This window comes from Triticum aestivum, chromosome 2B (assembly GCF_018294505.1).
Source record: "Triticum aestivum cultivar Chinese Spring chromosome 2B, IWGSC CS RefSeq v2.1, whole genome shotgun sequence".
Taxonomy (NCBI): domain Eukaryota; kingdom Viridiplantae; phylum Streptophyta; class Magnoliopsida; order Poales; family Poaceae; genus Triticum; species Triticum aestivum.
Genome location: NC_057798.1, coordinates 77,760,185 through 77,787,713, shown reverse-complemented (window position 1 = coordinate 77,787,713; position 27,529 = coordinate 77,760,185). Strand labels below are relative to the sequence as shown.

The 27,529-nt window shown below is 44.0% G+C and overlaps 1 pseudogene; it reads right to left on the bottom strand.

The window, feature by feature from the left end:
* Positions 1-18,443: 18,443 nt before the first annotated feature.
* Positions 18,444-20,355, bottom strand: LOC123038987 (probable inactive receptor kinase At3g08680; annotated as a pseudogene).
* Positions 20,356-27,529: the final 7,174 nt, after the last annotated feature.

Below are 27,529 nucleotides of genomic sequence, written 5' to 3'. Positions count from 1 at the left end.
GATGACAGGCGGGCCCCTCCTGTCATCGTCACCTCTCTCTCGCCTCCTCTCTCTCCCACTGGCAGCTGGGCCCTGCCAGTCAGGTTTAAAAACCTGGCGCGCGCACTGGCTCGCCTGGGCATCTTTTCCCCCTGGGCCTACTGCACTAAGGCCATTCTGGCCCAATTTCATAGTGTCCCTTTCCTTTTTCTTTTTCGGTCAATCTTTGAAATATTCTACATCATAAAATAATTATCCAAATACAATAATTCCAACTCCTAAAATCTTAGAATAATCCCACCTATTATTGATGTAACTTTCTTACACATCCATTACACTTTTCTTTACTGTTCAAATTTACATTCAAATTTGAACAATAAAATCTCTGTTTGAAAATCCACTACTCTGACTCCCTAACTCCAAATCCAAAACTAAGAATTTCCCCTTCTTTGTTTTCTCCCTAGTATTTAACAAAAATAAGTTGACATTTTTCTGAGCACTTTGTTTTTTTTTGTTTTTTCTATTGCCTTATTTTTCTCGTCGGTATTTTGCGACGATAGATTGTGTTGTTGGACAAAGAGATTGGATCAGAAGACTTTCAAGACCCCGAAGACTTTGCTGAGCCAGGCAAGCAGCCCTTTGACCATGACACCCCTCTTGTTCATCGGTGCCCTTTTCCGATTGCATGATGATGAAATATGACGGTCTTAAACATGTTGTGAACCACCACATGATGCATACCCTAATCATGACTTTACCTTGTTCTTGATTGCAATGTCAAGAGAGTAGTTGATGCATAATGATGCATGTGTACCATGAACTCTTCATCATTAAATTCTTTTGAAGACCCCATCGGGTGCCCCTAATGCCCTTGGGAGATGTTGAACTAAGGTCACCACTTGAGAAAGAAGTGGTGTACCGAAGAGAGCTTTTGGTGTGTGTAAAATGATGGATTAGATTTATGTGTGATTACCGTCCCAACCAAACATGTAGAACCACTCTACCTCTTTATGGGACGGGGCATTTCTATTACTTAGACTGATACTAGCATGGTGCCCACATTACAAGTGACGGGGCTGACTTGAGGTCACTCTTGGGACGGGGTCGTGCTTGGATAGACTGTTTTCACAGGGGACCGGACACACCCTTGGTCCCTTCGTGTATGCGTGATAATGTGAAAAGGGTAGAGTCCTACAATCTTTTGCTTATATATCAGGGCCGTGTTTCAACGAGTGGACCCTATGTTAGTGTCTTCTAGGGAAAGGTAATGATCGGGTGCTTGCCCCGAGTACTTGAGGTACTGCGAGATCGTGTATGACACGAAAGCTTCCCAGATCTTGTGGGTAAAGTGCGCAACCTCTACAGAGTGTCAAACTATTAGAATAGCCGTGTCCACGGTCATGGACAGTTGGGAGGTGCTACTTAAACTATGTCCAGAAAGTTTACAATCTTGGTGCATGTATGTGTGTGTAAGAGAACTATTTGTGTCAAGGTGGTGACTTGACATGTTGAATGAAATGGCATCATCCAAACTCTATTTATGTTGATACATTTAACTTGTTCTCAAGGTTATCCATGTTCATTGATGCATATCTCACAAGTTGATAGGACATCTCAACTAGCTTGAAGCTAGGTTGCTTACTTGTTGTACATTTGCATTGATACTTTGAACCAAATCATGGGTTGCTTGCAAGTACATTCAAAGTACTCATTGGCTTGCCACTGGTTATTTAATTGGCCAGGCATGGAAGAGCAGGACTTCGAGGAAGAGTTTCTTGCTGACGAACATGCGAACTAGGATGTTTCCCAGTCAGAATGCCTGTAGGGTTAAGGCAGATGGCATGGCTTCTACTTATCGACGAAGATTTCCGCTACTTATGTTCCATTTGATGTTTAGCCCTGAAAGACTTATCAATGTAAGACTTGACCATAATGGTCATAATTTGTGTAAGACGGTATGTATGGATGTAATACTCTTGTTATTTAGCTTATGTGTGTTCAATGAGCATTGATCTCTGGTATCACTGTACATGTGCATTCGGTGATCTCGACTTATGAGTCGGGGTCCCCACATAGCTGGTATCAGAGCCATCCTGACTGTAGGAAACCATAGTTAGCATGGACGTTAGCTAGGATAACACAAATTTCCAAAACCATCTATACCTCGCCTCTTTTATGAGATTTCCCAAAACTAAGGGATATCTTCAGTATTTTCCCTGCCTATTCAACTTTTGTAGATGGTCGTCGCCTCCTTGAGACTCCTTAAAGCAGGATTTCCATCACTCCTAAGAGATTGCCATTATCCCTTGCTGCCCATGTACACCCTGCACGAACTGGAAATGATATGTTTGAGAAGGAGTTATATGCCAAGGTTTTTGTGCCTGCCAAGACCTCACCTCAGGGGTGGTTCTTCGTTGGACCACCCATGCCAACAACAGACCTAGCCATTCAGCAAGTGGCATACGAAGCACTCGTCCGTCTTTGAGACCTCCTTCCAGAAATGAAAGAATAACATGCCACCCGCTACCTACCTGGCAAGAGCGTATTTGGAGCTCCGACTCAAGTAATGATTTCCCTGAAAGACGAGGATCCAACCCTCAAGTACCAGATCTGTTTCATCAACGTAGGAGACTACCTTCTATGTCACCTTACCGAAGCATTTCTCAAGGATCGCCAAGATCTCCCTTCACTTCTGCACCTCCACTGCCTCGAGAAGAAGAAGGTGGTCGAACAAGAACAACAAATCATTGCCCTACAAGCCCACATTTCTAACCAGGAGCAGCAAATCAAGGAACTTCACAAAGCTCACAACCAAACCCCACGCAGGAGGCATAGGAATGGATTTCCATATCCACCTTGTAGACGATCATCGTCAGGCCCCCGACGACAATAGCCAAGACTGAATAGCAACCCTTTTGCTTCCGTCACATGTCACGGGTGTGGTGAACTCGGGCATATTAATAGGATGTGTCCCAACAAGCAGCCGACTGTCGCATGTCCCTTGGTACCCAGGAGAACCTAGAAGCCGAAGACCGAACGCCTTTCTCTCAAAGTGATGAAGCAAGCATAACTACCGAATCCGAGGACCCCTAGGGTAGGATGAGTTGTGTACCCCCTATGCACAGTCGAGTCCATATGATGGTTCAGCTGAAACCATGTTGAGTGTTGCTTGTTCTTATCTGTTTGTGTTTCGATATAAGTCGCACTTTTACCTTAGGCAGCATGTATGCGACTATATCACCTATCTTATCTTAATGAAATTGTGTGTGGCCTTTTGGTACCCGTTTGTTTGCACCTGTACTGTAGAACCCCTTTAGGCAACCCCCACCTATGCTACTTTCCCTCTCACCACTCTCATCAACCGAAGACCAGCAAGACAAGATGCACCAAGGATCCCACCTCGGCGACCAACTAGCACTGAAGACTTTTGTTGCAGCTTCCTCGACCAAGTACAACCCAGTAGAGTTATGTTTACTCCTCAAGATTGGAAGCCCATCCCTAGACCCTTCGAGACTTCATAGTTTACCCCAGCTCGAATCCTTAACAATGAGGTTAACCTGCAAAATTGCAAGAGAACCAGTTAAACCTCCGTAGCCTTGCAAAACAGTGGGTTCATTATGGAACTAGTGGACATAATGAACAAGCGCGTTGTCATCCTAACATAACACAAGAACTAGTGATGCCATAGGGAAGACAATTTGAGGATATAGGAATAGAGGACAAATGACTTGATGGAGCTATACTGGTAACCTTGAGGAATTGTCTGAGACTCTTCGGTGGATTTATGAGGTTTTCATGTTGGTAAATGACTTGGTGGGATCATGTTAATGGAGTAGCATAACTTTCATTACCCCTGAGTAACTCGGATTTTGTAGGGCAATTATGTTCACAAGCTGAAATTCTTGGAGGTGTAGGGATTTGACTTAGCCAGGGGATATTGATAGAAGATAGTTGATGTTACGATAATGACTTGGGGGAACATGTGGGGATTCCCATTGGAAATGAGTTTGGATTAAAATAGGTGATCCTAGTGGAGTATAGATGCTAAGTATGTCTGCATGGTTTGGAGTAAATTGGATTTAGATTGGTGACCTCAATCATAATACCATGTTTCTCGGCGGAAGATAAACTGGGAGATTGGATTAACTGTCAGAATCGATTTAGGGATGTATATAAGCCTGACATTGGAGTTTACTTGACCATGATAAGGGGAATTGGTGGACTGACTATAGTAAGGACAACCCTTTCAAGTACTTGGGGACCATAGGACATTAGAAGATCGGGTGGAACACTATAGACATTGGATTTGTAGAATTAATGGATTACGTAGCGATTAATGGAAGTTAATGAGATGATGGAGTTGATTCATAGGAAGGAAACAAGATCTTGGAGTGGCATACGACGTGTTTCCTTAGGATAGAGATGCACTATCTTTCACCTTGGAAGAATAGGTTAAGCAGTTGGGTTGTCATTTTCAAGTTCGGCGGTTGTATGTTCTACCCATGGATTTTTACATGAGGATAGCCATACACATAATTTTGGAGGTAGTAGACATATATGATTTTGTTAAGACCTCCTCTCGGGATCCATGATAATATAGATAGCATGAGTAATGATTGGAGTTGACCTATACGAGATGTTTCTTTCGGGAATATGATGTGATTTGTTTGGGAGACTAGATAGAACAATTGGCATCTCAAAAACTGTGCTCAAGGATAAGATGACATACGTTTACTCGCACACTAAAATCCTTGAAACCCTTAAGCCCTACCAAGCCACGACATGGTCAGATCATGACCACAAGATTTGGCTCTAGATCGAGAAGACCTTGGCCCTCTCTCAACCATGAACACCATCAGTGCCCCATCCCACTTTATGTACCCCATGAACAAGTCTCCATGGAGTACTTGGATAGGTTGGATGTCATCTATATTTGGTGACCTACTTGACTACCCGAAGACGGAAGAAGGACCGTTCAGCTGGTTAGGGAACATCTGAAGACCGCCATGTCAAGGAGGAAGAACTATACCAACCACCACCCTCAAGAAGTGAACTTCCTCGTCAAAGACCGTACGTATCTGCAAACCACTCCTCTCGCAGGAACCAAGCATTTCCAAAAGGAAGCTCACACCAAGATTTACCAGCCCCTCCAAGATCATTCCAAGACGAAGAGCAGACAACTACCAGCGGGAGTCACCACCTGAGTTACCCACTGTGCGCAATGTTTTCCACATGACAAAACCCCAGAAGTGGTTCCGACTTCCTAACTAGCCCGATCACTAACAAGGACATCGATCATCAAGCCATCCACCCCCAGCCCAATCTGACCTACCACGAGCAACCCACTAGCAACCTGGATCAAGCTGCATGCAATAGATGGAGCTACACCATCAAGTGCTTCAAGGTTCAATGGAGCACCACTTGGGAGCAGAAGCGGTATGAGGACATGAAGACTACGCCAAACCTAAGTTTTCGTATTCCCTTCCGCGCCTAGTTTGGAACTCTCGGGGACGAGATTCTTGTAGGGGGTAGGTCTTTCACACTCTGAATTTCATGCCACAACACTCGAGCTATTAGATCATGATAAAGTGTGGTTTGACAAAAACTTTTGCATTATTTGGCTTTTTATTTGAGCTGGTTTTCTCTCTGTGATTTTCAAGTGCTCTTTAAAGTCAACCCAACTCCACCTTCTATTCTTCATTTCCTTGCTCCAAACTTTTGCCCCAATGATCATGCCATGTGTATAGTACAATATATAATTTTCTTATAAAAACAATTTGGCCAAAAAGAATTTTCTAAATTTAGTTTTCCAAAACCCCTAAATTGAGGTTTGCACTACAAGTACTTGATTTGGGGTATGAAAAATCTTTCAAAGAGTATGTTTGACTCCTATTAGGTATAGGACTCCCAAAAACCACAAAAACATAATTTTAAAAGTTATTATGCTATTTCATTTAAAAGCTTTTTCTTTATGGCAGAAATGGTCTTTAATAGGTTAAAATTATTTTTAATGCTTTAAAAATATTTGTGAAAATTTAGGGAAACTCAGTGGACATATATTTTCCATACATAAGAGTTTCAACACATGGTCATGTTCAAAATATTGGTCAAATCCCTCAAAAACCCTTTCTCGATATTTCAAGCTTTTGAAATATTTACAAAGGAAATATTCTCTAAAAATTCTAAGAAAATTCTAGAATGTCAAAAATGCCCTATTTGGCGATATTACCAAGTCTGATGCCTTGGAGAACAAGATAACATCATCAAATCCCCTCAAAACCATTTCTGTCCATTTTGAAGTTTGAGCAACTTTACATTGCCAAACATGTCCAAATGTTCTCAAACTTGGTGCACATGCTCCAATGGTTTAATTACGAATCTAGACCAAATGGCACAAGTTTGAGAAAATGATATCTTGATCAAAGTGCATCAAAACCCTCTCTGTCCAGAATCAAATTTGAATAACTTTACGTGGTCAAGTTTCTCCTTTTGCTCTCAAGCTTTGTGGGCATGCTCTAAACCCTAAATGATGACACTACACCAAGTGGTGCATCAAGGAGAATAGTTTTTCATGACTAGATCTTGGAAAACTCATTTCTGTTGATTTCTAGGGTTTACAAAAGTTGCATTCACAACTTTGCCCAAATAAACTCAATCTTGGTGGAACCTCTTATTTTCTCATGCCATTTGACCCTATCAAGCCTCATGACAAGAGGAGTTTATATTCTTGCCCAAACCAGCAACAAACACCTTCTGCCATTTTTCTAAAGACACCACTTTGAGCACTTTCACTAATCTCCATGAGTTCTACTTTTTACCACAGCTCCGCCTAGACCTCTTCTACCTACAGAAACAATGGTTGCATCTCAGATCAATAATTGAGGAGTGAAACCACCTCTTTTACCTCTCTGGATAGCCCTTGCACCCCTCTTCCTCACCTCCCTCCTCACTCAAGTGGCCACCCATGGCATCCAAGTCTTACCCCACATCCTTTAATCCTCCCTTGAGCTACCAGACATGCTTGGCCGTGCCCACTGTGCCAAAAATGGCATGCCGGCCATTTGCACGCTCTGAAGCACGCTACAGTGCGCTCCCGCACTGTAGCCACCCCCTGCCAACCACCTCCGGCCACCTCGGACCTCCCCAACATGCCCGACGATGCACCTCAGCACCGCAGCACGACAGTTGTTCGGCCCCCTCCTTATTCTCCCACCTCTTGCCCCTGCTCGCACTCGCGCCAGCCGCCCAAGCGCACTAGTGAGCGCGCTCACACGCGTGGAGCCCCTGGCCCCCTGCTCTCTCTCTCTCTTCAGTCCCCTCGCCCTAGACCAACCCCACGAGCACCCCCGACACCTCGCAGCGAGCCCGCGTGACCGGTAGCAACGACAACGAGTTCGCCGGCGCACGAGTCCACGGTGAGCCTCGGCCAGCCTATATAAGGCCCCCCGAGCTCTCCTCTCCTCACCAATCGCCCTTTGCACTACCAAATCATCCCGCTGCACCTCCAGTTCTTCTCTAGAGGCACCCGAGCTCAAGATCGAGCTCGAGTTCCGCCGCTTCGGCTCGCCAAAGTTTCCGAGGTACATGCCTTCCCCGCTCCCCCTCTGCCCCAATCTGAAGCCGCCTGCTCCCATTGACCATTTCCCCTATCTCCCCCGCCTCGTTTGCAGCCGAAGTCGATCGGAACGACCACCGCCCGACGCTCCTCCGTCATGCTTCCTCAACGCCGGCGAACCAAGCAACTCCGGCAACGTCCACCAGCACCACCCGAACGGCGACTCCACGCTGAGTCCAACCGTGCCGTCAGCTCGACCCGCTGTGCTCTGCATCGCCGCCGGTGAGCACGCCGGCCCTCTGGTCGCGAGGTCAGAAATGACACGCGGGCCCCGCCTATCATCCTCACCTCTGTCTCGCCTCCTCTCTCTCCCACTAGCAGCTGGGCCCCACCCGTCAGGTTTAAACACCGGGCGCGCGCGCTGGCTCGCCTGGGCCTCTTTTCCCTCTGGGCCTGCTGCAATAAGGCCGTTCTGGCCTAGTTGCATAGTGTCCCTTTTCTTTTTCTTTTTCTGTCAATCTTTGAAATATTCTACGGGATAAAATAATTATCCAAATGCAATAATTCCTACTCCTAAAATCTAAGAATAATCCCACCTATTTATTGATGTTTTCATACCCATCCATTACACTTTTCTTTATTGTTCAAATTTAAATTCAAATTTGAACAATAAAATCTCCGTTTGAAAATCCACTACTCTGTCGCCCTAACTCCAAATCCAAAACTAAGAATTTTCCCTTCTTAGTTTTCTCCCTAGTATTTAACAAAAATTAGTTGGCATTTTTCTGAGCACTTTGATTTTTTTTCTGTTGCCTTATTTTTCTCGTAGGTATTTTGCGACGATAGATTGCGTTGTTGCCAAAAGAGATTGGATCAGAAGACTTTCAAGACCCTGGAGACTTTGCTGAGCCACGCAAGCAGCCCTTTGACCATGACACCCCTCTTGTTCATTGATACCATTTTCCGATTGCATGATGATGAAATATGACGGTGGTAAACTTGTTGTGAACCACCACATGATGCATACCCCTACTCATGACTTTACCTTGTTCATGATTGCAATGTGAAGAGACTAGCTGATGCATAATGATGCATGTGTACCATGAACTGTTCGTGGTTACATTCTTTCGAAAACCCTATCGGGTGCCCCTAATGCCCTTGGGAGATGTTGAACTAAGTTCACCACTTGAGGAAGAAGTGGTGTACTGAAGAGAGCTTTTGGTGTGTGTAAAATGATGGATTATATTTATGTGTGATTACCGTCCCAACCAAACATGTGCAACCACTCTACCCCTTTATGGGATGGGGCATTATCGATTACTTAGACTGATACTAGCATGGTGCCCACATTACTAGTGACGGGGGTGACTTGAGGTCACTCTCGGGACGGTGTCGTGCTTGGATAGGCGGCCATGACTGTTTTCATAGGGCACCGGACACACCATTGGTCCCTTCGTGTATGCCTGATAATGTGAAAAGGGTAGAGTCCCACGATCTTTTGCTTATACACGAGGGCCATGTATCAACGAGTGGACCCTATGTTAGTGTCTTCTAGGGAAAGGTAATGATCGGGTGCTTCCCCCGAGTACTTGAGGTACTGCGGGATCGCGGATGACACGAAAGCCTCCCGGATCTTGTGGTTAAAGTGCGCAACCTCTGCATGTGTGTGTGGAAGAGAACTATTTGTGTCAAGGTGGTGACTTGACATGTTGAATGAAATGGCATTGATCCAAACTCTATTTATGTTGATACATGTAACATATTCTCAAGGTTACCCATGTTCGTTGATGCATATCTCACAAGTTGATAGGACATCTCAACTAGCTTGAAGCTAGGTTGCTTACTTGTTGTACAATTGCATTGTTACTTTGAACCAAATCATGGGTTACTTGCCAGTACATTCAAAGTACGCATTGGCTTTCCACTGGTTATTTAATTGGCCAGCCATGGAAGAGAAGGACTTCGAGGAAGAGTTTCTTGGTGACGAACATGCGAACTAGGACGTTTCCCAGTCATAATGCCTGTAGGGTTAAGGTAGATGGCACGGGTTCTACTTATCAACAAAGATTTCCGCTGCTTATGTTCCATTTGATGTTCAGCGCTTAAGGCTTTATCAATGTAATTCTTGACCATAATGGTCATAATTTGTGTAATACGGTATGTATGGATGTAAGACTCTTGTTATTCAGCTTCTGTGTGTTCAGTGAGCATTGATCTCTGGGATCACTGTACACGTGCACTCGATGATCTCGAATTATGAGTCGGGGTCCCCACAATACCCCTGAAATATGTGTTTAAACACCATTTTCCTTTCCATTGTTTTGTTTAATCTGATAATCATATTTTTCCTTTCCATTGTTTTTTAAGCTTTCTTGTAATCTATATGATCTAAGAAGTAATAATTCACTGCTTATGTAAATACCTCGGTCTACAACTCTGTTAGTAAGACCTTGTTACTAATGTTGATGACATTCTGGTAGCCACTGATGGACAAGAACCTTGCCTAATGGTCCGCCTCGTTCAACAAGCAGGAAAATGGTTCTCTTCGTCCCTCGCCCTTGGTACCGACACTATTGCCGGCATAACCGACAGGCTACCCTCTGACCCGCCTTGCTGTCATGACCATGCAAGATGTCACCGCTCCTCCTACTTTTAACCCACATGGTGGGACCATAACCCGTAGTTCCACAGGATCGAAACCTGACTCTCCTGTACACCCCCTATTTCCCTAGTTATTCCTCGCGCGTGGCCTCGTATGTAATTCACGAGCCAACTTCCGAGAGATCATCAATTCTGCTATTAGACACAATACTTATTCCCGTGGCTTTGAGCCCCTTTCACGCCATGTTTCAGGCATCGAAATGTTGCCTGCCCGCTAAAACTTCGCGTGATACCTCATTACTTTACTCTCGATAATTTCCTAAGTTTTGATATGAGAGTTTCTTTCCGCCACCTTCACCGATGTTATCGACCAGATAGTCAACCTTGTCGAGGTCCATTCTCCTGGAATACTCCCCCTTTATTCTTTCGTAAGTACGATGGAGTTTCTGAAGGAAGGATGCCGACTTCATCAAGATGACCTAAAGAAGAGATATCAAGACATCAACGTAATGGATCGACCTCTTCGAGAAGAGCAACCAAGAACAAGAAGAACCGTTAGAATTTCGTAACCTATTCTTCTCCCTTGCTCCCCTCTTAAATCTTGGGACAAGATTTCTTGTAGTGGAGGAGAATTGTGACGCCGGATAATTAAGCTACAGTAACCCTCTACTAATGATGCCACGTCACCTCGATTACAGTTGCTAATCCCGCGTTAGTTCGAAACTGGTTCAAATTCAAAATTCAAATTCAAGTTAAATAATAAAAGTTTTCAAACAATAAATCTAAAATGTTCGGGTTGTACAAAATAATGCATAGGTAATTATGGTGGAGAAACCACCCTTTTATAAAATGTTAAGATACTCAAATGTGAGTGAAACAACACTATAACCAATCTAATAAATGCCTTTTATTATGTATAAAATATTAAACTATTTTATTTAATTACCCAAATTAATGTGGCAGTAATAAATATAGTAATACTAATTTAGAAACCATTTATGTATTTTATAAAACTGTAACCATTAAAGAATAAAATAAAATAGGAAAGGAAAAATAAATAAAAAGTAAAGGAAACAAAATAGCAAAAGAAAAGAAAACAAAAGGGCTTCCCTAGTCCATATTGGGCCAAATGGCCCAGCTGGCCGCCGAACCAACCGGCCTAGTCCGGCCCCCACTCCCCTATAACCCACCCTGAAACCCTAGCTACTATAGCACCCATTCCCCTCCCCACTCGCTCCCCACGTCCCCCTCCCCGATCCAAATCTAGATCGGGGGAACGAACCGCGTCGTCCGCCCCCGACCCCACAGGACTGCGCCGTCGCCGCCGCACCAGGACCTCGCCGGAGGCCAGCTCACTGGACTGCCTCCCCTACGTCATCGTCGTCCCCGTCTTCCTCCCCGCGCCGGGCTGCCTAAGACCCTATGGCCACGCCGTGAGCTCCGGCCTCCCTTCCTCTCTCCCTTGTTCTCTATCAGCGGCGTCGTCCACTCGCGCGTGCATGACCGTAGCCCCGCCCCGTCGCCCCTGCTTGCCTGGCCCCGACCTGGTGCGTGCCCACGCGCACCGGACCACCCGCTACACGCTTGCCGCCCGCGCACCGCGACCTCCGCCCGCACCCGCGCGTGCACCGCACCCGCTCGCCCCTGCTCTTGCTACTCTGCTGCTGCTGCCGCTGCGCCTCCCTGGCGCCTGCCTCCCCGCGGCTCCTGCGTGGCCACTTCCCCACGGCCATCCGCCGCGCCTCACCCACGGCTCCGCTCGCTCGCTGCCACTACACTGTCGTCCCACGCGCTCGCCCGCAGATCGCCCCGTCGACCGCACGATGGCGCCCATGCGTGCCCCCTCTGTCGCGCTTGGCAGCCGCCCGGCCTCGCCCCGTTCCGCTCGCTCGCATCACCCACTGCTGTGCGAGCCTCCACCATGGGGCGGCCCTGCCGCTGTTCCACGCCTGCGCACCGCCCTGGCCCCCTGCTCCCTGTGGCCGCCCTGCCATGGCCACCGGCGCCCCGTAGCACCCAAGCCCGTTTGGGCTTAGCCCGATTGCCCAGCGCCCGATAGGCCCCGATGGGCCTATGACATGTGGGGCCCAGCCCACCTGAACATTTAAAAAAGGAATTAAAAATGAATAAAAATATTAATTAATTAATTAACTAACTAAATGAATTAACTTAATTGAATGTGTTTAATTAACGTAATGATTTAACCAAACTAATTAAACATGTTTAGGTTATTCCAGTCAATGACATGCGGCCCCCACACGTCAGCGACCCAGTCAAAACCTGTGTTGACTGCTGACATCATGTTGATGCAGTAAACCTAATTTTGATTTAAATGAAATATGCTAATACTGAAAAATGATTAAATCCTTTCTAAATTAATATAAAATAAACCTTAGGTCGGATAAAAATACTTTGTACATGATAGTTGCTCAGAACGACGAGACGAATCCGAATACGTAGCCAGTTCATGTGCCAGACATCCCTAGCATAGAAAACACGCAACTTTCCCCCTCTGGTTCATCTATCCAAAAATGGGAAACACCGGGGATACTTTCCCGAATGTTTTCCCTCCTTCGCCGGTATCACCTCCTACCCCATTAGGGCACACCTAGCACTGCTCATTGTCATGTCATGCATCATTATGCTTATGTTTGCATTATATTTATTGTTTATTCCCCCTCTTCTTTGTTAGACACCAACATCGACGCCGCTGCTACCCAGTACGACTACGGTGTTGATGACCCCTCCTTCTCGGCTGAGCTTCCAGGCAAGCCCACCACTTGATCACTAGATATCGCCTATTCTTTCTCTCTACTTCTTGCATTAGAGTAGTGTAGCATGTTACTGCTTTCGGTTAATCCTATTCTACTGCATAGCCTGTCATTGTTGCCATAATTGTCGATACCTTTACCTGGTATCCTATTGCTTAGTATAGGATGCTAGTATTCCATCAGTGGCCCTACATTCTTGTCCGTCTGCCATGCTATACTACAGGGTCGTGATCACTCGGGAGGTGATCATGGGTATATACTTACATACACATTATATGATACATGTGGTGACTAAAGTCGGGTCGGCTCATAGAGTACCCGCAAGTGATTCCGATGTGGGGGCTGGAGGGACAGGTGGCTCCATCCCGGTAGAGGAGGGCCTGGGTTCCCGACGGCCCCCGACTGTTACTTTGTGGCAGAGCGACAGGGCAAGTTGAGACCACCTAGGTGAGAGGTGGGCCTGGCCCTGGTCGGCATTCGCGGTTACTTTAAAATAACTCACTTAACGAGATCTTGGTATTTGATCTGAGTTTGGCCACTGGCCTATACGCACTAACCAACTACGCGGGAACAGTTATGGGCACTCGACGTCGTGGTATTAGCCGAAGCCTTCTTGACATCAGTGACTGAGCGGCGGGTGCCGGATTGGAATGGAATGCCTGCTCTTGTATTATGGAGGCTAGGTCTTCTTTCAGCCGCATTTGCAACGTGCAGGTGAGCAACGGGCATTGGGCCCAGACCCCTGCACGCATAGGATTTTGACCGGCGTGCTGACCTCTGTGTTGTGCCAAGGTGGGGCTGCGACGTGTTGATCTTCCGAGGTCAGGCATGACCCAGGAAAGTGTGTCCGGCCAGAGGGATCGAGCGTGTTGGGTTATGTGGTGCACCCCTGCAGGGAAGTTTATCTATTCAAATAGCCATGTCCCCCGGTAAAAGGACGACCCGGAGTTGTAACTTGACCTTATGACAAATAGAACTAGATACTTAATAAAACACACCCTTTCAAGTGCCAGATACAACCCGGTGATCACTCTATAACATGGCGACGAGGAGAGGATCGCCGGGTAGGTTTATGCTATGCGATGATACTTGGTGAACTTACCATCTACTCTCTTCTACATGTTGCAAGATGGAGTCTGCCATAAGCGTAGTCTTTGACAGGACTAGCTATCCCCCTCTTATTCTGGCATTCTACAGTTCAGTCCACCGATATTCCCCCTTTACACAAATACCCATGCATATGTAGTGTAAATCCTTGCTTGCGAGTACTTTGGATGAGTACTCACGGTTGCTTTGCTCCCCCCTTTTCCCCCTTTCCTTTCTTCTCGGTTGTCGCAACCAGATGCTGGAGTCCAGGAGCCAGACGCCACCGTCAATGATGACTCCTACTACACCAGAGGTGCCTACTACTACGTGCAGGCTGGTGACAACAACGAGGAGTAGTTTAGGAGGATCCCAGGCAAGAGGCCTGCGCCTCTTTCGATCTGTATCCCACTTTGTGCTAGCCATCTTATGGCAACTTGTTTAACTTATGTCTATACTCACATATTGTTGCTTCCACTGACTCGTCTATGATCGAGCACTTGTATTCGAGCCCTCGAGGCCCCTGGCTTGTATTATGATGCGTGTATGACTTATTTTATTTTTAGAGTTGTGTTGTGATATCTTACCGTGAGTCTGTGATCTTGATCGTACACGTTTGTGTGTATGATTAGTGTACGATTTAATCAGGGGCGTCACAACTTATCAGAAAGGTTGTAGTGCTTCCACTCACTTTCTTGTAAGTACACGCTTCACCGCAAGTCTGTAAAAAATTATAGGCTTTGATTAACTCATCAAAGCATATATTCCAACTCCGACGTGCATGCACCAGTCCATAGATGGATCGCCGGAGCTCGCGCATTTTGTTAGCACCTTTAGGATCGACAAAACCTTCTAGTTGCATCATATACAACACTTCTTTAAGATATCCATTAAGGAATGCTGTTTTGACATCCATTTGCCAGATTTCATAATCATAAAATACGGCAATTGCTAACATGATTCAGACAGACTTAAGCATCGCTATGGGTGAGAAGGTCTCATTATAGTCAACTCCTTGAACTTTTCGAAAACCTTTTGCAACAAGTTGAGCTTTGTAGACAGTAACATTACCGTCAGCATCAGTCTTCTTCTTGAAGATCCATTTATTCTCTATGGCTTGCCGATCATCGGGCAAGTCAACCAAAGTCCACACTGTGTCCTCATACATGGATCCCATCTCAGATTTCATGGCCTCGAGCCATTTCGCGGAATCTGGGCTCATCATCGCTTCCTCATAGTTCGTAGGTTCATCATGGTCTAGTAACATGACGTCCAAAATAGGATTACCGTACTACTCTGGTGCGGAACGTACTCTGGTTGATCTACGTGGTTCGACAGTAACTTGATCTGAAGTTTCATGATCATCATCATTAGCTTCCTCACTAATTGGTATAGGAATCACTAGAACTGATTTCTGTGATGAACTACTTTCCAATTCGGGAGAAGGTACAATTACCTCATCAAGTTCTACTTTCCTCCCATTCACTTCTTTTGAGAGAAACTTCTTCTCTAGAAAGGATCCATTTTTAGCAACGAATATCTTGCCTCCGGATTTGTGATAGAAGGTGTACCCAACAGTTTCCTTTGGGTATCCTATGAAGACGTATTTCTCTGATTTTGGTCTGAGCTTATCAGGCTGAAGCTTTTTTACATAAGCATCGCAGCCCCAAACTTTAAAGAAACGACAACTTAGGTTTCCTGCTAAATCATGGTTCAAACGGTGTCGTCTCAACGGATTTAGATGGTGCCCTATTTGAAGTGAATGCAACTGTCTCTAATGCATAACCCCAAAAATGATAGTGGTATATCGGTAAGAGACATCATAGATCGCACCATATCTAATAAAGTGCGATTATGACGTTCGGACACACCATTACGCTGTGGTGTTCCAGGTGGCATGAGATGTGAAACTATTCCACATTGTTTTAAATGAAGGCCAAACTCATAACTCAAATATTCACCTCCACGATCAAATCGTAGAAACTTTATTTTCTTGTTACAATGATTTTCCACTTCACTCTGAAATTCTTTGAACTTTTCAAATATTTCAGACTTATGTTTCATTAAGTAGATATACCCATATCTGCTCAAATCATCTGTGAAGGTCAGAAAATAATGATAACAGCCATGAGCCTCAACACTCATTGGACTGCATACATCGGTATGTATTATTTCCAATAAGTCTGTAACTCGCTCCATTTTTCCAAAGAATGGAGTTTTAGTCATCTTGCCAAGTGATTCCAAAAGTCCATCTGCATGGAGTTTCTTCATGCGCTTTACACCGATATGACATAAACTGTAGTGCCACAAATATGTTGCACTATCACTATCAACTTTGCATCTTTTGGCATCAACTAGTACAAATGCCCGTGCATTGCACCGTGCGAAAAAAGAGGCACAACCTGCTTCATATTTCATTGTGCACCATTTTATCTGTCCTTAATAATAAAGCACAGATTGAGTCTGTCGGGTTCACTGTCGCGGCATTTTTTCATAAAAGTCTTGGTGAATTTGTTTATTTAACCCGCAATACATCACTAATCTGCCAGAAATTCCACTTCCTTTTTTGCGCTAGTATATGCAACTGAGGGAGACTCTTCTTGCCGCTGCCGCCAACCATCTGTTCCTATCGTCATCTCCTCTCTGTGCCTTGCGGCGGCAGCAGCCAGCCAACCAAGTTCTCTTCCTCTCCAATGTAGCTATCAAGTGCAGCGTTGCCTATACTGTTCTCAGGCATCAAGGATTTTGCTGCTTCCCAAATAATATATTGAAGTATTTTTCTTCTATTATATCTACAGGCATACTGCCTTGATTATGGTTGCCACCACCTGTCCACCACTTGGCTGGCTGTATTTATATTATCACATTGATGGACTGTTACATGGTAAATGGAAATCTGAAGTCATTTGTACATATTTGCAAACATGAATGGCCAATACTGCCTTATTTTCCATTCTCTTGCTGATATTTACATATTACTTTGCCGTTTCAAAGATGCAACTATTTTTCTGCCATGAAAGTGCATCCATGGACAAGCAGCAATGCCATATTTTCATTGTATTAAGAAAACTTAATTTTTTGTCTATTTGTTACTAATATACATTTGTTGACCAATACAGCTGCTATAGAGAACTAAGGTTTGTTGAGTATTGTTACTTTCCTTCCTGTGTTATTGTTGAGAAAGATCTCTGCTGCTGGATAACACTAGGGTTACGGCGTGCTCTATGTATGTGTTTGTGTTTGCTCCACCTGCTCTGTATGTATGTGTTTGTGTATGCTCCGCCTGCAGCTGTGTGTCTATGTGGTCCATGCTTGCCGATGGAAAGCGCGGCTTTCGGTTGCCCTTCATGACACTAATTGTGTGCTACTGATGATGATTTTGTTGCTGCTTAGTACAAACATATACAGTACATAGAAGATGATATGTATGTTTTAACTTTAGTTGCAAACTGAACTGACTATCTGTTAATTTTGGGCACCATTTTATATATCCAATTTTATTAAACATCGATAATAAGGTAAAGCTGATTATTACTTTTTGTAGAATTAATTTTGGGCATGAAGAAGCCAACTTAGCATCCTTCATAAGATGGAAGAGCAGTTTTGCATAGAATAGTTTGTTAGTCATCTTTTTGGCTTTTTTGGAAACATGAAAATTTCCTCATTTTTTATGGAAGTTAAGGTTTACGTAAAAATTGGAACACTTCTTTAAAAATAATAAATGTTTATGAAAATTAGAACATTTCTTCCAAAAAACACATTTTTAACATGTATTTTTTGTTTAAAGAATGTTTTGATATTTTTGTACATTTCTAAATGAATTTTTTTAGTAAAAATGGAACTTTTTGGGGGAATTTTTATAATTTGAAAAAAATGCAAACCTATTTTTTTGAAACAAAAATAGTGTGAACATGTGTAAAACTATGAAATTTTTTAAACTAATTTCTTCAGTAAACAAATTGAATCGGCCATATGCAAGGTCGGGTTCTCACCTACTTGGAACAATATTCTTGGAAATAATGCTTGATTTACTAACAATCGCATGGCGATGGCTGAGTAGACTTGATCAACAATTGTTGTTGTCCAAGTCGAGGAGCTATCCCAGAATGATTTGAGAGTCGCTTGGACAGATAATCATTAATTGTATCTACTGGTCTAGTAGCACCTCGGACCGTCCCAAAGATCTCAGTTTCGGGTATGAAGCAATGAAGCCGCTATGGTTACCCTAGTAAACATGTAAACATGAAAAATCCAAAAATGCCTAACCATTAATAAATTGGCAGCCTGCAAGTATTTCTTAGCTCAAACCCTCCATGTTCAATAGCATGCTCTGCGCAACACCTCAGAAAGTGCTAGATTTGTGCAGCACAAACAAAATATAGAGTTAGTAATGCCATTCAACATTATTAATTAGTTTATAGTTCTAGAGACATAGGATTATCTTAGAAAACCTTTCACAGTTGTTTCACTAACCTGACGTTCAATATTCCAAAAGCCATAAAGACACCATAGTAGTAGCCGTTGGCAACATTGTAGCCATAACTTGTATTGCCATTTGACTACACCTTCGAACAACAGTATAATTAAATGCATGTTAGCCATAAGTTATCCTCGAGTAGATAATAGTTCACCAGATAAAAATGTGTAAGATGTAACCTACTGCACGAACACCTTACTTGATAGGTTATCCTTGCTTCCAACGAACACCTTGTTTGATGATTAAGTAGAAACATAATCTCCGACAGAAATCATCAACATTCCCTAAAAAACTCAATATTTATACATATAAATAATTATCATATTACAACCTGATCACAGAACATGAAGCAGACCATAATTGTGAAGAACTGAAGATTATGTGGACTTGTTGATTCCAAGCGTGAAGGGCAAGGAGCAGAGGGCATACCTGGTGGTTGTCGTCGGGTCATCGTCTATGACGTGGCCTACCTGCAGCTCATTGGGAGGGTGTCGTAGATTTTGCTGCAAGTTCCGGCTCCTCTGCTGCGGTTGCGGGAGCTTGGTGCATCGCATCTATGACCAGCATTCCACTCGGAACAACTTCAAAAGTCCAAGCAAGATTTTTCCGGGCATGTTTTTGGAACTGGTTAACATAGAGGCCTAGGCACATATTTGATAATGCAAAAACACAGAGACAACCATTACCACTAATAATGAGCGAAAGGTGATTTGATTTCTAGGCATAAACTGAATCAGCTTAACTGATCATGCTTATGCCTTTCATTTAGCAAAAACTCCCTCTGTACCGTAATGAGTTGAACTGCTAGAACGACATCCATTATGATACACAGGGAGTATAATTTTTGTGTATTTTGTGCATGAAACTTGTACCAACGAAAACTATTCTCGGAAGACAGTTTTGAACATCAATTTTTAGACGTAATGGATAACAATAAAGATTACAATAATTTAGATACATATATTTGGTGCACTTAATTCATCTCAGAGAAAAACACAATTTGCTGGAAAAATAATGCCAAGCCCAATAGTACTGCATACCATTCAATTCATGTTCTTGATCTCACCCTACCGGCATCTTTCCGCTGGCCGAGCTCGCCTTAGTAGTCCCTCACCAACGATCTCAAACAGTACTGCCCCGATTACCTGATTAACCAGAGAGACACTTGATCATTGTGTTCACAGATGAGTTAGATGAATGTTAAACTAAACCCAGCTGGAAAATAATGAAAATCTGAACTAAACTATCCCAAAATCAAATCTAAGCCTTTCTATGCATGGCAATGGAGATGAGTTGGATGAATCTGCAACTGAATTCAACTAAAAACAGTGAAAACCTGACCAAAACTTAACCACAATCAAAATTGGAATAATGAAAATCTGAACTAAACTAAAGAAAAATAAAAGCCTTTCTGTGTGTGGCAATGGAGATGAGTTGAATGAATCTGCAACTGAATTCAACTGAAAAATATCATGGGAACCTGAACAAAAGGGAGTATCCTATACAGCTACATAATTTGAATCCTGAGTGGAGCTAGTCATGCCGCATGCAGACCGCGGTGTTGTGCTGCTGTGTGCAAACCATGGAGTTTCGAGTTGCTGCCTTTATGCCCATAGCTCTGTGGATGCCTGCAGCAGCGCGGCCATCTCCTCATCAGTGATGGTGCCTAGCTGCACGAGCTCCATGTCAAACACCTCAGCCATCCACTTCTCGTGCACCACCGACTGCACCAACGACGGCAGGTCGAGCGCGCCATCGATGCCGTCCTGCTTGGATGCATGCGTCGGGGACTTGCCGGTGAGGAGATCAAGCAGGAGCACTCCCAGGGAGTAGACGTCCGCCTTCAGCATGGGCCTCCATGTGTCCAGCACCTCCAGGGCACGGACCATCGGCGCCTGCGATGGTGAACGTGTGCGCAGATGGGCTAGAGGCAGAAGTCAGGGAGCGCATGCTCCCCCGGCTCCGCCGATGCCCGGTCGCGCCTGATGCTGCTGCTGGCAGTGGTAGTGGTTGCTGCTAGATAATGGGATTGTCTTCGAGCCCGGTGATGGATCTCGATGAAGATGGGGAGGAAGGCCGGCAAGGTGGAGATGGCGCTGATCTGGCTGTAGGAGGTTGACTCTGGCCGGATACGGGCGAGGTGGCGTTAGTCGTTCACCATGGCTGCTCCTGTAGAAGAAGGGGACAGACAGTCCTTGCGTGAGAGTGAGAAACAAAGGGGAAGGAAACGGAGAAGTGGGAGAGTAGGGAGAGGGACGCGAGGCGTGGAGGTCCGGCGATGGTATCCGGCGGGGCGGCGGCCGGTGGCGAGGCCGAGCGTGAAGGCGGTGGTGTGGTGAGGGGCTCCCGATCCTCCCGATCTGGAGCTCGGTGGTCGCTGCTCGGGAGCCCATGATTGAAACATTTTTTCACTGTTGACCACTTAATTAGTACCGCAGGTTAATTACCAGAAAACAGTAGGGACTTTCCTATAAAAACGACGCGACAGTGAACCCGACAGACTCAATCCGTGCTTTATTATTAGGGAAAGATTTTATGAATATGTGTATCATTACGATCGAGATTCAATAAACCATTTACAGTGGATGTATGACCATAGAAGGTTTTATTCATGTAGACAGAAGAACAATTATTCTCTGACTTAAATGAATATACATATCGCAATATACATGATCAAATCATATTCATGCTCAACGCAAACACCGAATAACATTTATTTAGGTCCAACACCAATCCTGATTGTATAGGGAGTGTGCGATGGTGATCTTATCAACCTTGGAATCACTTCCAACACACATCATCTCCTCGCCCTTAACTAGTCTCTGTTCATTTTGCAACTCTTGTTTCAAGTTACTAATCATAGAACCTGAACTGGTATCAAATACCCTGGGGTTACTATGAACACTAGTAAAGTACACATCAATAACATGTATATCAAATATACTTTTTTTCACTTTGCCATCCTTCTTATCGGCCAATTATTTAGGGTAGTTCCGCTTCCAGTGATTAATCCCTTGCAGTAGAAGCACTCAGTTTTAGGCTTAAGTCTAGCTTTGGGTTTCTTCACGGGAGTGACAACTTGCTTGTCATTCTTACTGAAGTTCCCTTTCTATCACCTTTCCCTTTTCTTGAAACTAGTGGTCTTGTTAAGCATCAACACTTGATGCTCTTTCTTGATATCTACCTTCGCTGATTTCAGCATCGCGAAGAGCTTGGGAATTACTTATGTCATCCCTTGCATATTATAGTTCATCAAGAAGTTCTAGTAACTTGGTGATAATGACTAGAGAACTTTGTCAATTACTATCTTATCTGGAAGATTAACTCCCACTTTATTCAAGCAATTGTAGTACCCAGACAATCTAAGCACATGATCACTGGTTGAGCTATTCTCCTCCATCTTGTAGGAAAATTACTGTCAGAGGTCTCATACCTCTCGACATGGGCATGAGACTGAAATATCAATTTCATCTCTTGGAACATCTCATATGCTCTATGGCGTCCAAAACGTTTTTGAAGTCCTGGTTCTAAGTCATAAAGCATGGTGCACTAAACGATCAAGTAGTCATCATATCAAGCTTTGTCAAACGTTCATAACGTCTGCATCTGCTCCTACAATAGGTCTGTCACCTAGTGGTACATCAAGGAATAATTCTTCTGTGCAGCAATGAGGATAATCCTCAGATCAAGGACCCAGTCTGCATCATTGCTACTAACATCGTTCAACTTAATTTTCTCTACGAACATATCAAAAATAGTGGAGCTACAACACGAGCTATTGATCTACAACATAAATATGCAAATACTATCAGGACTTAGTTCATGACAAATTAAAGTTCAATTAATCATATTACTTAAGAACACCCACTTAGATAGACATCCCTCTAGTCATCTAAATGATCACGTGATCCATATCAACTAAACTTTGTCCGATCATCACGTGAGATGGAGTAGTTTTCAATCGTGAACATCTCTATGTTGATCATATCTACTATATGATTCACGTTTGACCTTTCGGTATTAGTGTTCTGATGCCATATCTGCATATGCTAGGCTCGTCAAGTTTAACCCGAGTATTCTGCGTGTGAAAAACTGGCTTGCATCTATTATATGTGAACGTAGAGCTTATCGCATCCGATCATCACGTGGTGTCTCAGCACGACGAACTGTAGCAACGGTGCATACTCAGGGAGAACACTTATACCTTCAAATTTAGTGAAGGATCATCTTATAATGCTACCGCCGTACTAAGCAAAATAAGATGCATAAAAGATAAACATCACATGCAATCAAAATATGTGACATGATATGGCCATCATCAACTTGTGCCTTTGATCTCCATCTCCAAAGCACCGTCATGATCTCCATCGTCACCGGCTTGACACCTTGATCTCCATCGTAGCATCGTTGTCGTATCGCCAACTATTGCTTCTATGACTATCGCTACCGCTTAGTGATAAAGTAAAGCAATTACATGGCGATTTCATTTCATACAATAGAGTGACAACCATAAGGCTCCTACTAGTTGCCGATAACAGTTACAAAACATGATCATCTCATACAATAATTTATATCTCATCATGTCTTGACCATATCACATCACAACATGTCCTGTAAAAACAAGTTAGACGTCGTCTACTTTGTTGTTGCAGGTTTTCCGTGGCTGCTATGGGCTTCTAGAAAGAACCGTTCTTACCTACACATCAAAACCACAACCATTTTTTGTCAAGTATGATGTTTTAACCTTCAACAAGGACCGAGCATAGTCAAACTCGATTCATCTAAAGTTGGAGAAACAGACACCCACCAGCCACCTGTGTGCAAAGCACGTCGGTAGAACCAGTCTCATGAATGCGGTCATGTAATGTCGGTTTGGGCCGCTTCATCCAACAATACCGCCAAATCAAAGTAAGACGTTGCTGGTAAGCAGTATGACTACTATCGCCCACAACTCATTGTGTTCTACTCGTGCATATATCATCTACGCATAGACCTGGCTCGGATGCCACTGTTGGGGAACATAGTAATTCAAAAAAATCCCTACGATCACGCAAGATCTATCTAGGAGATGCAAAGCAACGAGACGGGAGAATGTGTCTACCTACCCTCGTAGACCGAAAGCGGAAGCATTTAGTAACACAGATGATCACTACAAAAAAATACACTTCCTTGATGATACATGTTTGTCACAGTAGGTCACGTTTTCTGTAATGCATGTACATCCATGACGATTTTATGACAGAATCAAGTTAATCATACCTGTGATGTCGTAGAAGTGTTCCATGACATTACCAAAATTATCATCACGGTAGTGTCCACTCCCATGACCATAAATCGCACATCATAAAAGTGTTTTCTTCAGGGTGACTGACACGTGGCATCCACCGTAATGGCTCGCCATTGAGCTATCGGGTCCAGTTTTGGATCCGATAACCCGTTAACAGCCTCGACCAATGGGGATTTTCCACATGTAAAATCATCATTGGCTGGAGGAAACACGTGTCGGCTCACCGTTGGGACAGATTTCATACGCTCATTGGACTGAAGGCGCCTATGATACGTCGACACGTGGCACGGACCAATAGAGGCCCATTCCTATGAAAAGGCCGGCCCGTTTGACTTGGTCAAAAGGTGGGGGACTGGCCCACGGAAAGCATGTTAACAGCTTGTTCGCATATAGGCCATTTACAACCCATTACGACCTATCCGAATTACGCCCACTAGCATCATTTGGGTCGTCCAGTATGATTCCAGCCCGTTTTAACTTCCGGCCCATGTGTGGCCCATGACGTCTTTCAGCCCATATGAGGCCCTTTGTAACTCTTGGCCCATTAACGGCCTGTGGTGAAATTGGCCCATAATTAACATGGTATCACTTTATAACCATTAATGGCTCGTTATTCCATTGGGCCGTTTCCAGCCCATGTTATCTTTTGACCTTCTCACAACCCATTTATTCTTGGGCTCATTTCCAGCATTCGGTTAATTATGGCCCGTTACTGTCATTTTTTGCTTGTGGGCCAAATTCAGCCCATGGTTATAGTCAGCCTGTTTGTGGCCCGTTAACACGTTGGGCCATTTTCATAGCGTCATCAAATACGGTAGATTAACGACGGCCCGTTATGGTCGGCCCATGAATGGATGGTTCCAACTCTAGCCGTTGACGGCCATAATGCGGTATGTTATTTGCCCATGCTTGGCCAATCGATCATACGGCCCGTAGAAGGCCCATTGATGATACGGCCCATAGAAGGCCCATTGATGATACGACCCGTAGAAGGCCCATTGTGTCTATGGTCCGTAGAAGGCCCATTGTTTCTACGCCCCGTAGAAGGCCCATTGTTTCTACGGCCCGTAGGAGGCCCAGTGTCACTACAGTAAATATGTAGCCCATGGTTACTGTGGCCTAGTTTTAAAAAATAGGTTATTGTGGCCACTAGCAAACCACGGAAAAAGAACTGCACTTACTACAAGCAAACAAATAAACAACACAACAAGGAAATAAATAAGCAAGCAACTTACGCTAGGCTATCATGGCTATTACATATATTACATCCACTAGACATCAAAGTTCGCAAACAGTGCAAATATAGGGAACAAAGCAGCATATCATATACACTGGTTGCCAAAGTTGGAGACCAGTGCAAATAAACGTCGCAACAAAACAAGTCCAAAATTGAAACTACTTCAGAAGATCTCAAGAAACAATATCCTGGGTACCCATAATGCTGGCAAGATGCCTAGCAAGCTTATTAACTTTCTCTTGTTTGGCGCTTAAATCCTCCAACGCTTGCTGTTGCACCAGAAAGTATGCATATGAATTCTGCAGGGACTTCCTCAGTCCTTCATCTTCCTTTCGCAGCACATGTGATTGATGTCTTTCAACTTGAAGTTGAGACTCAAGAAGACGAACTGATTCAGGTAGCGAGTTCGAACAGCTTGTGCCAGCAGTAGTGGCAAGTAACTCGAACACTACATCAAGATAGGACTTTGGGTTCTCTCACTATTGTCAAGATATTTTTTATCAGCTCTCTTGGAGACCAACAGGGATGTCTCACCATCTTGAACCTTATCTGTATTACTTCCTTTACCATTGCATAACGGGGTACTCTTCTCCAATATTTTGTCCGCATTCCAAAAGATAAACAAGCAGACACATCACAGGTTTACCATGTTGTATATGAAACTCATTTTGGTAAATCAGTTCAGTAGTAAAGTGGACAGAATAACAACATGAAACAAACATATATCTATGTACCATGGTCATTTTATGGTCTATATCATTCTAGTTTTTGTTGCCAAATCGAGATAGAGACACAGTTCAAATAATATTTGTTCAAGACAAAGGAGAATAGACAGAATAGAAGTGTGGGAAACTATAGAGCAATAACAACACTTGTAATGTGCATGAGATGAGAACATAACTGTTTATTCAATTGAAACTGAAATCAACATAGGGAAAGTTACAACAGCAAACCAGTTAAAGAAACATGTTTAAAACATACCTGTTGCGCCATTGGAGTTTAATGTCCATCCTTCAAATTTGAAAATAGTTGGTATGAGTAAATACAGTGATGCAAGAGCAAAGGAGTATGAACCATAGCTACCGAACCTGACCTGAGAACAATTCTTCTTCTACTTTAAGCGTTGAGTTGGGACTTGGAGGGGTGGTCCTCGTGCTTTGGGCAATGCAGTTCCCTTACTAACTGCTCGTGTTTGGGTGCTCTGTGGTGGAGACGGTGCTGTGTCAACTGGAACTGGATTACTATCTGCTAGGGTTGGGGTTAGAAGGGGTGTAGCTGGTTCTCTGTCCAACTGGGTAGGGGTAAAATCTGTGAGAGTCTGTGTTATGTGTGGTGGGGCTGGTTCTTGGGCAAGTACAATTATGGTTCTATCTGCATCAATGATACGTCTCCAACGTATCTATAATTTTTTATTGTTCCATGCTATTATATTACCTATTTTGGATGTTTATGGGCTTTACTATACACTTTTATATCATTTTTGGGAATAACCTACTAACAGGAGGCCCAGCCCATATTGTTGTTTTCTTGCCTATTTCAGTGTTTCGAAGAAAAGGAATATCAAATGGAGTCCAAACAGAATGAAACCTTTGGGAGAGTTATTTTTGGAACGGAAGCAATCCAGGGGACTTGGAGTGCACGTAAGGGAAGCAACGAGGAAGCCACGAGGCAGAGAGGCGCGCCCTACCCCGATGGGCGCGCCCCCAACCTCGTGGGCACCTCGTCGCTCCCCTGACCGACTTATTTCGCCTATATATTCCATATACCCTAAAAACATCGAAGAGCACAATAGATTGGGAGTTCCGCCGCTGCAAGCCTCTTTAGCCACCAAAATCCTGTCGGGAGCCCTTTCCAGCACCCTGCCGAAGGGGGAATCCATCACCGGTGGCCAACTTCATCATCTCGGAGCTCTCCATGACGAGGAGGGAGTAGTTCACCCTCGGGGCTGAGGGTATGTACCAGTAGCTATGTGTTTGATCTCTCTCTCTCTCGGGTTCTTGAGGTGATACGATCTTGATGTATTGCAACCTTTGCTATTATAGTTGGATCTTATGATGTTTCTCCCCCACTACTCTCTTGTAATGGATTGAGTTTTCCCTTTGAAGTTATCTTATCGGATTGAGTCTTTAAGGATTTGAGAACACTTGATGTATGTCTTGCCGTGCTTATCTGCGGTGACAATGGGATATTCACGTGATCTACTTGATGTATGTTTTGGTGATCAACTTGCGGGTTCGATGAACTTATGCATAGGGGTTGGCACACGTTTTCATCTTGACTCTCCGGTAGAAACTTTGGGGCACTCTTTGAAGTTCTTTGTGGTGGTTGAATAGATAAATCTGAGATTGTGATGTATATCATATAATCATGCTCACGTATACTTGAGGTGACATTGGAGTATCTAGGTGATATCAGGGTTTTGGTTGATTTGTGTCTTAAGGTGTTATTCTACTACGAACTCTATGATAGATCGAAAGGAAAGAATAGCTTCGTGTTATTTTACTACGGACTCTTGAATAGATCGATCAGAAATGATAAC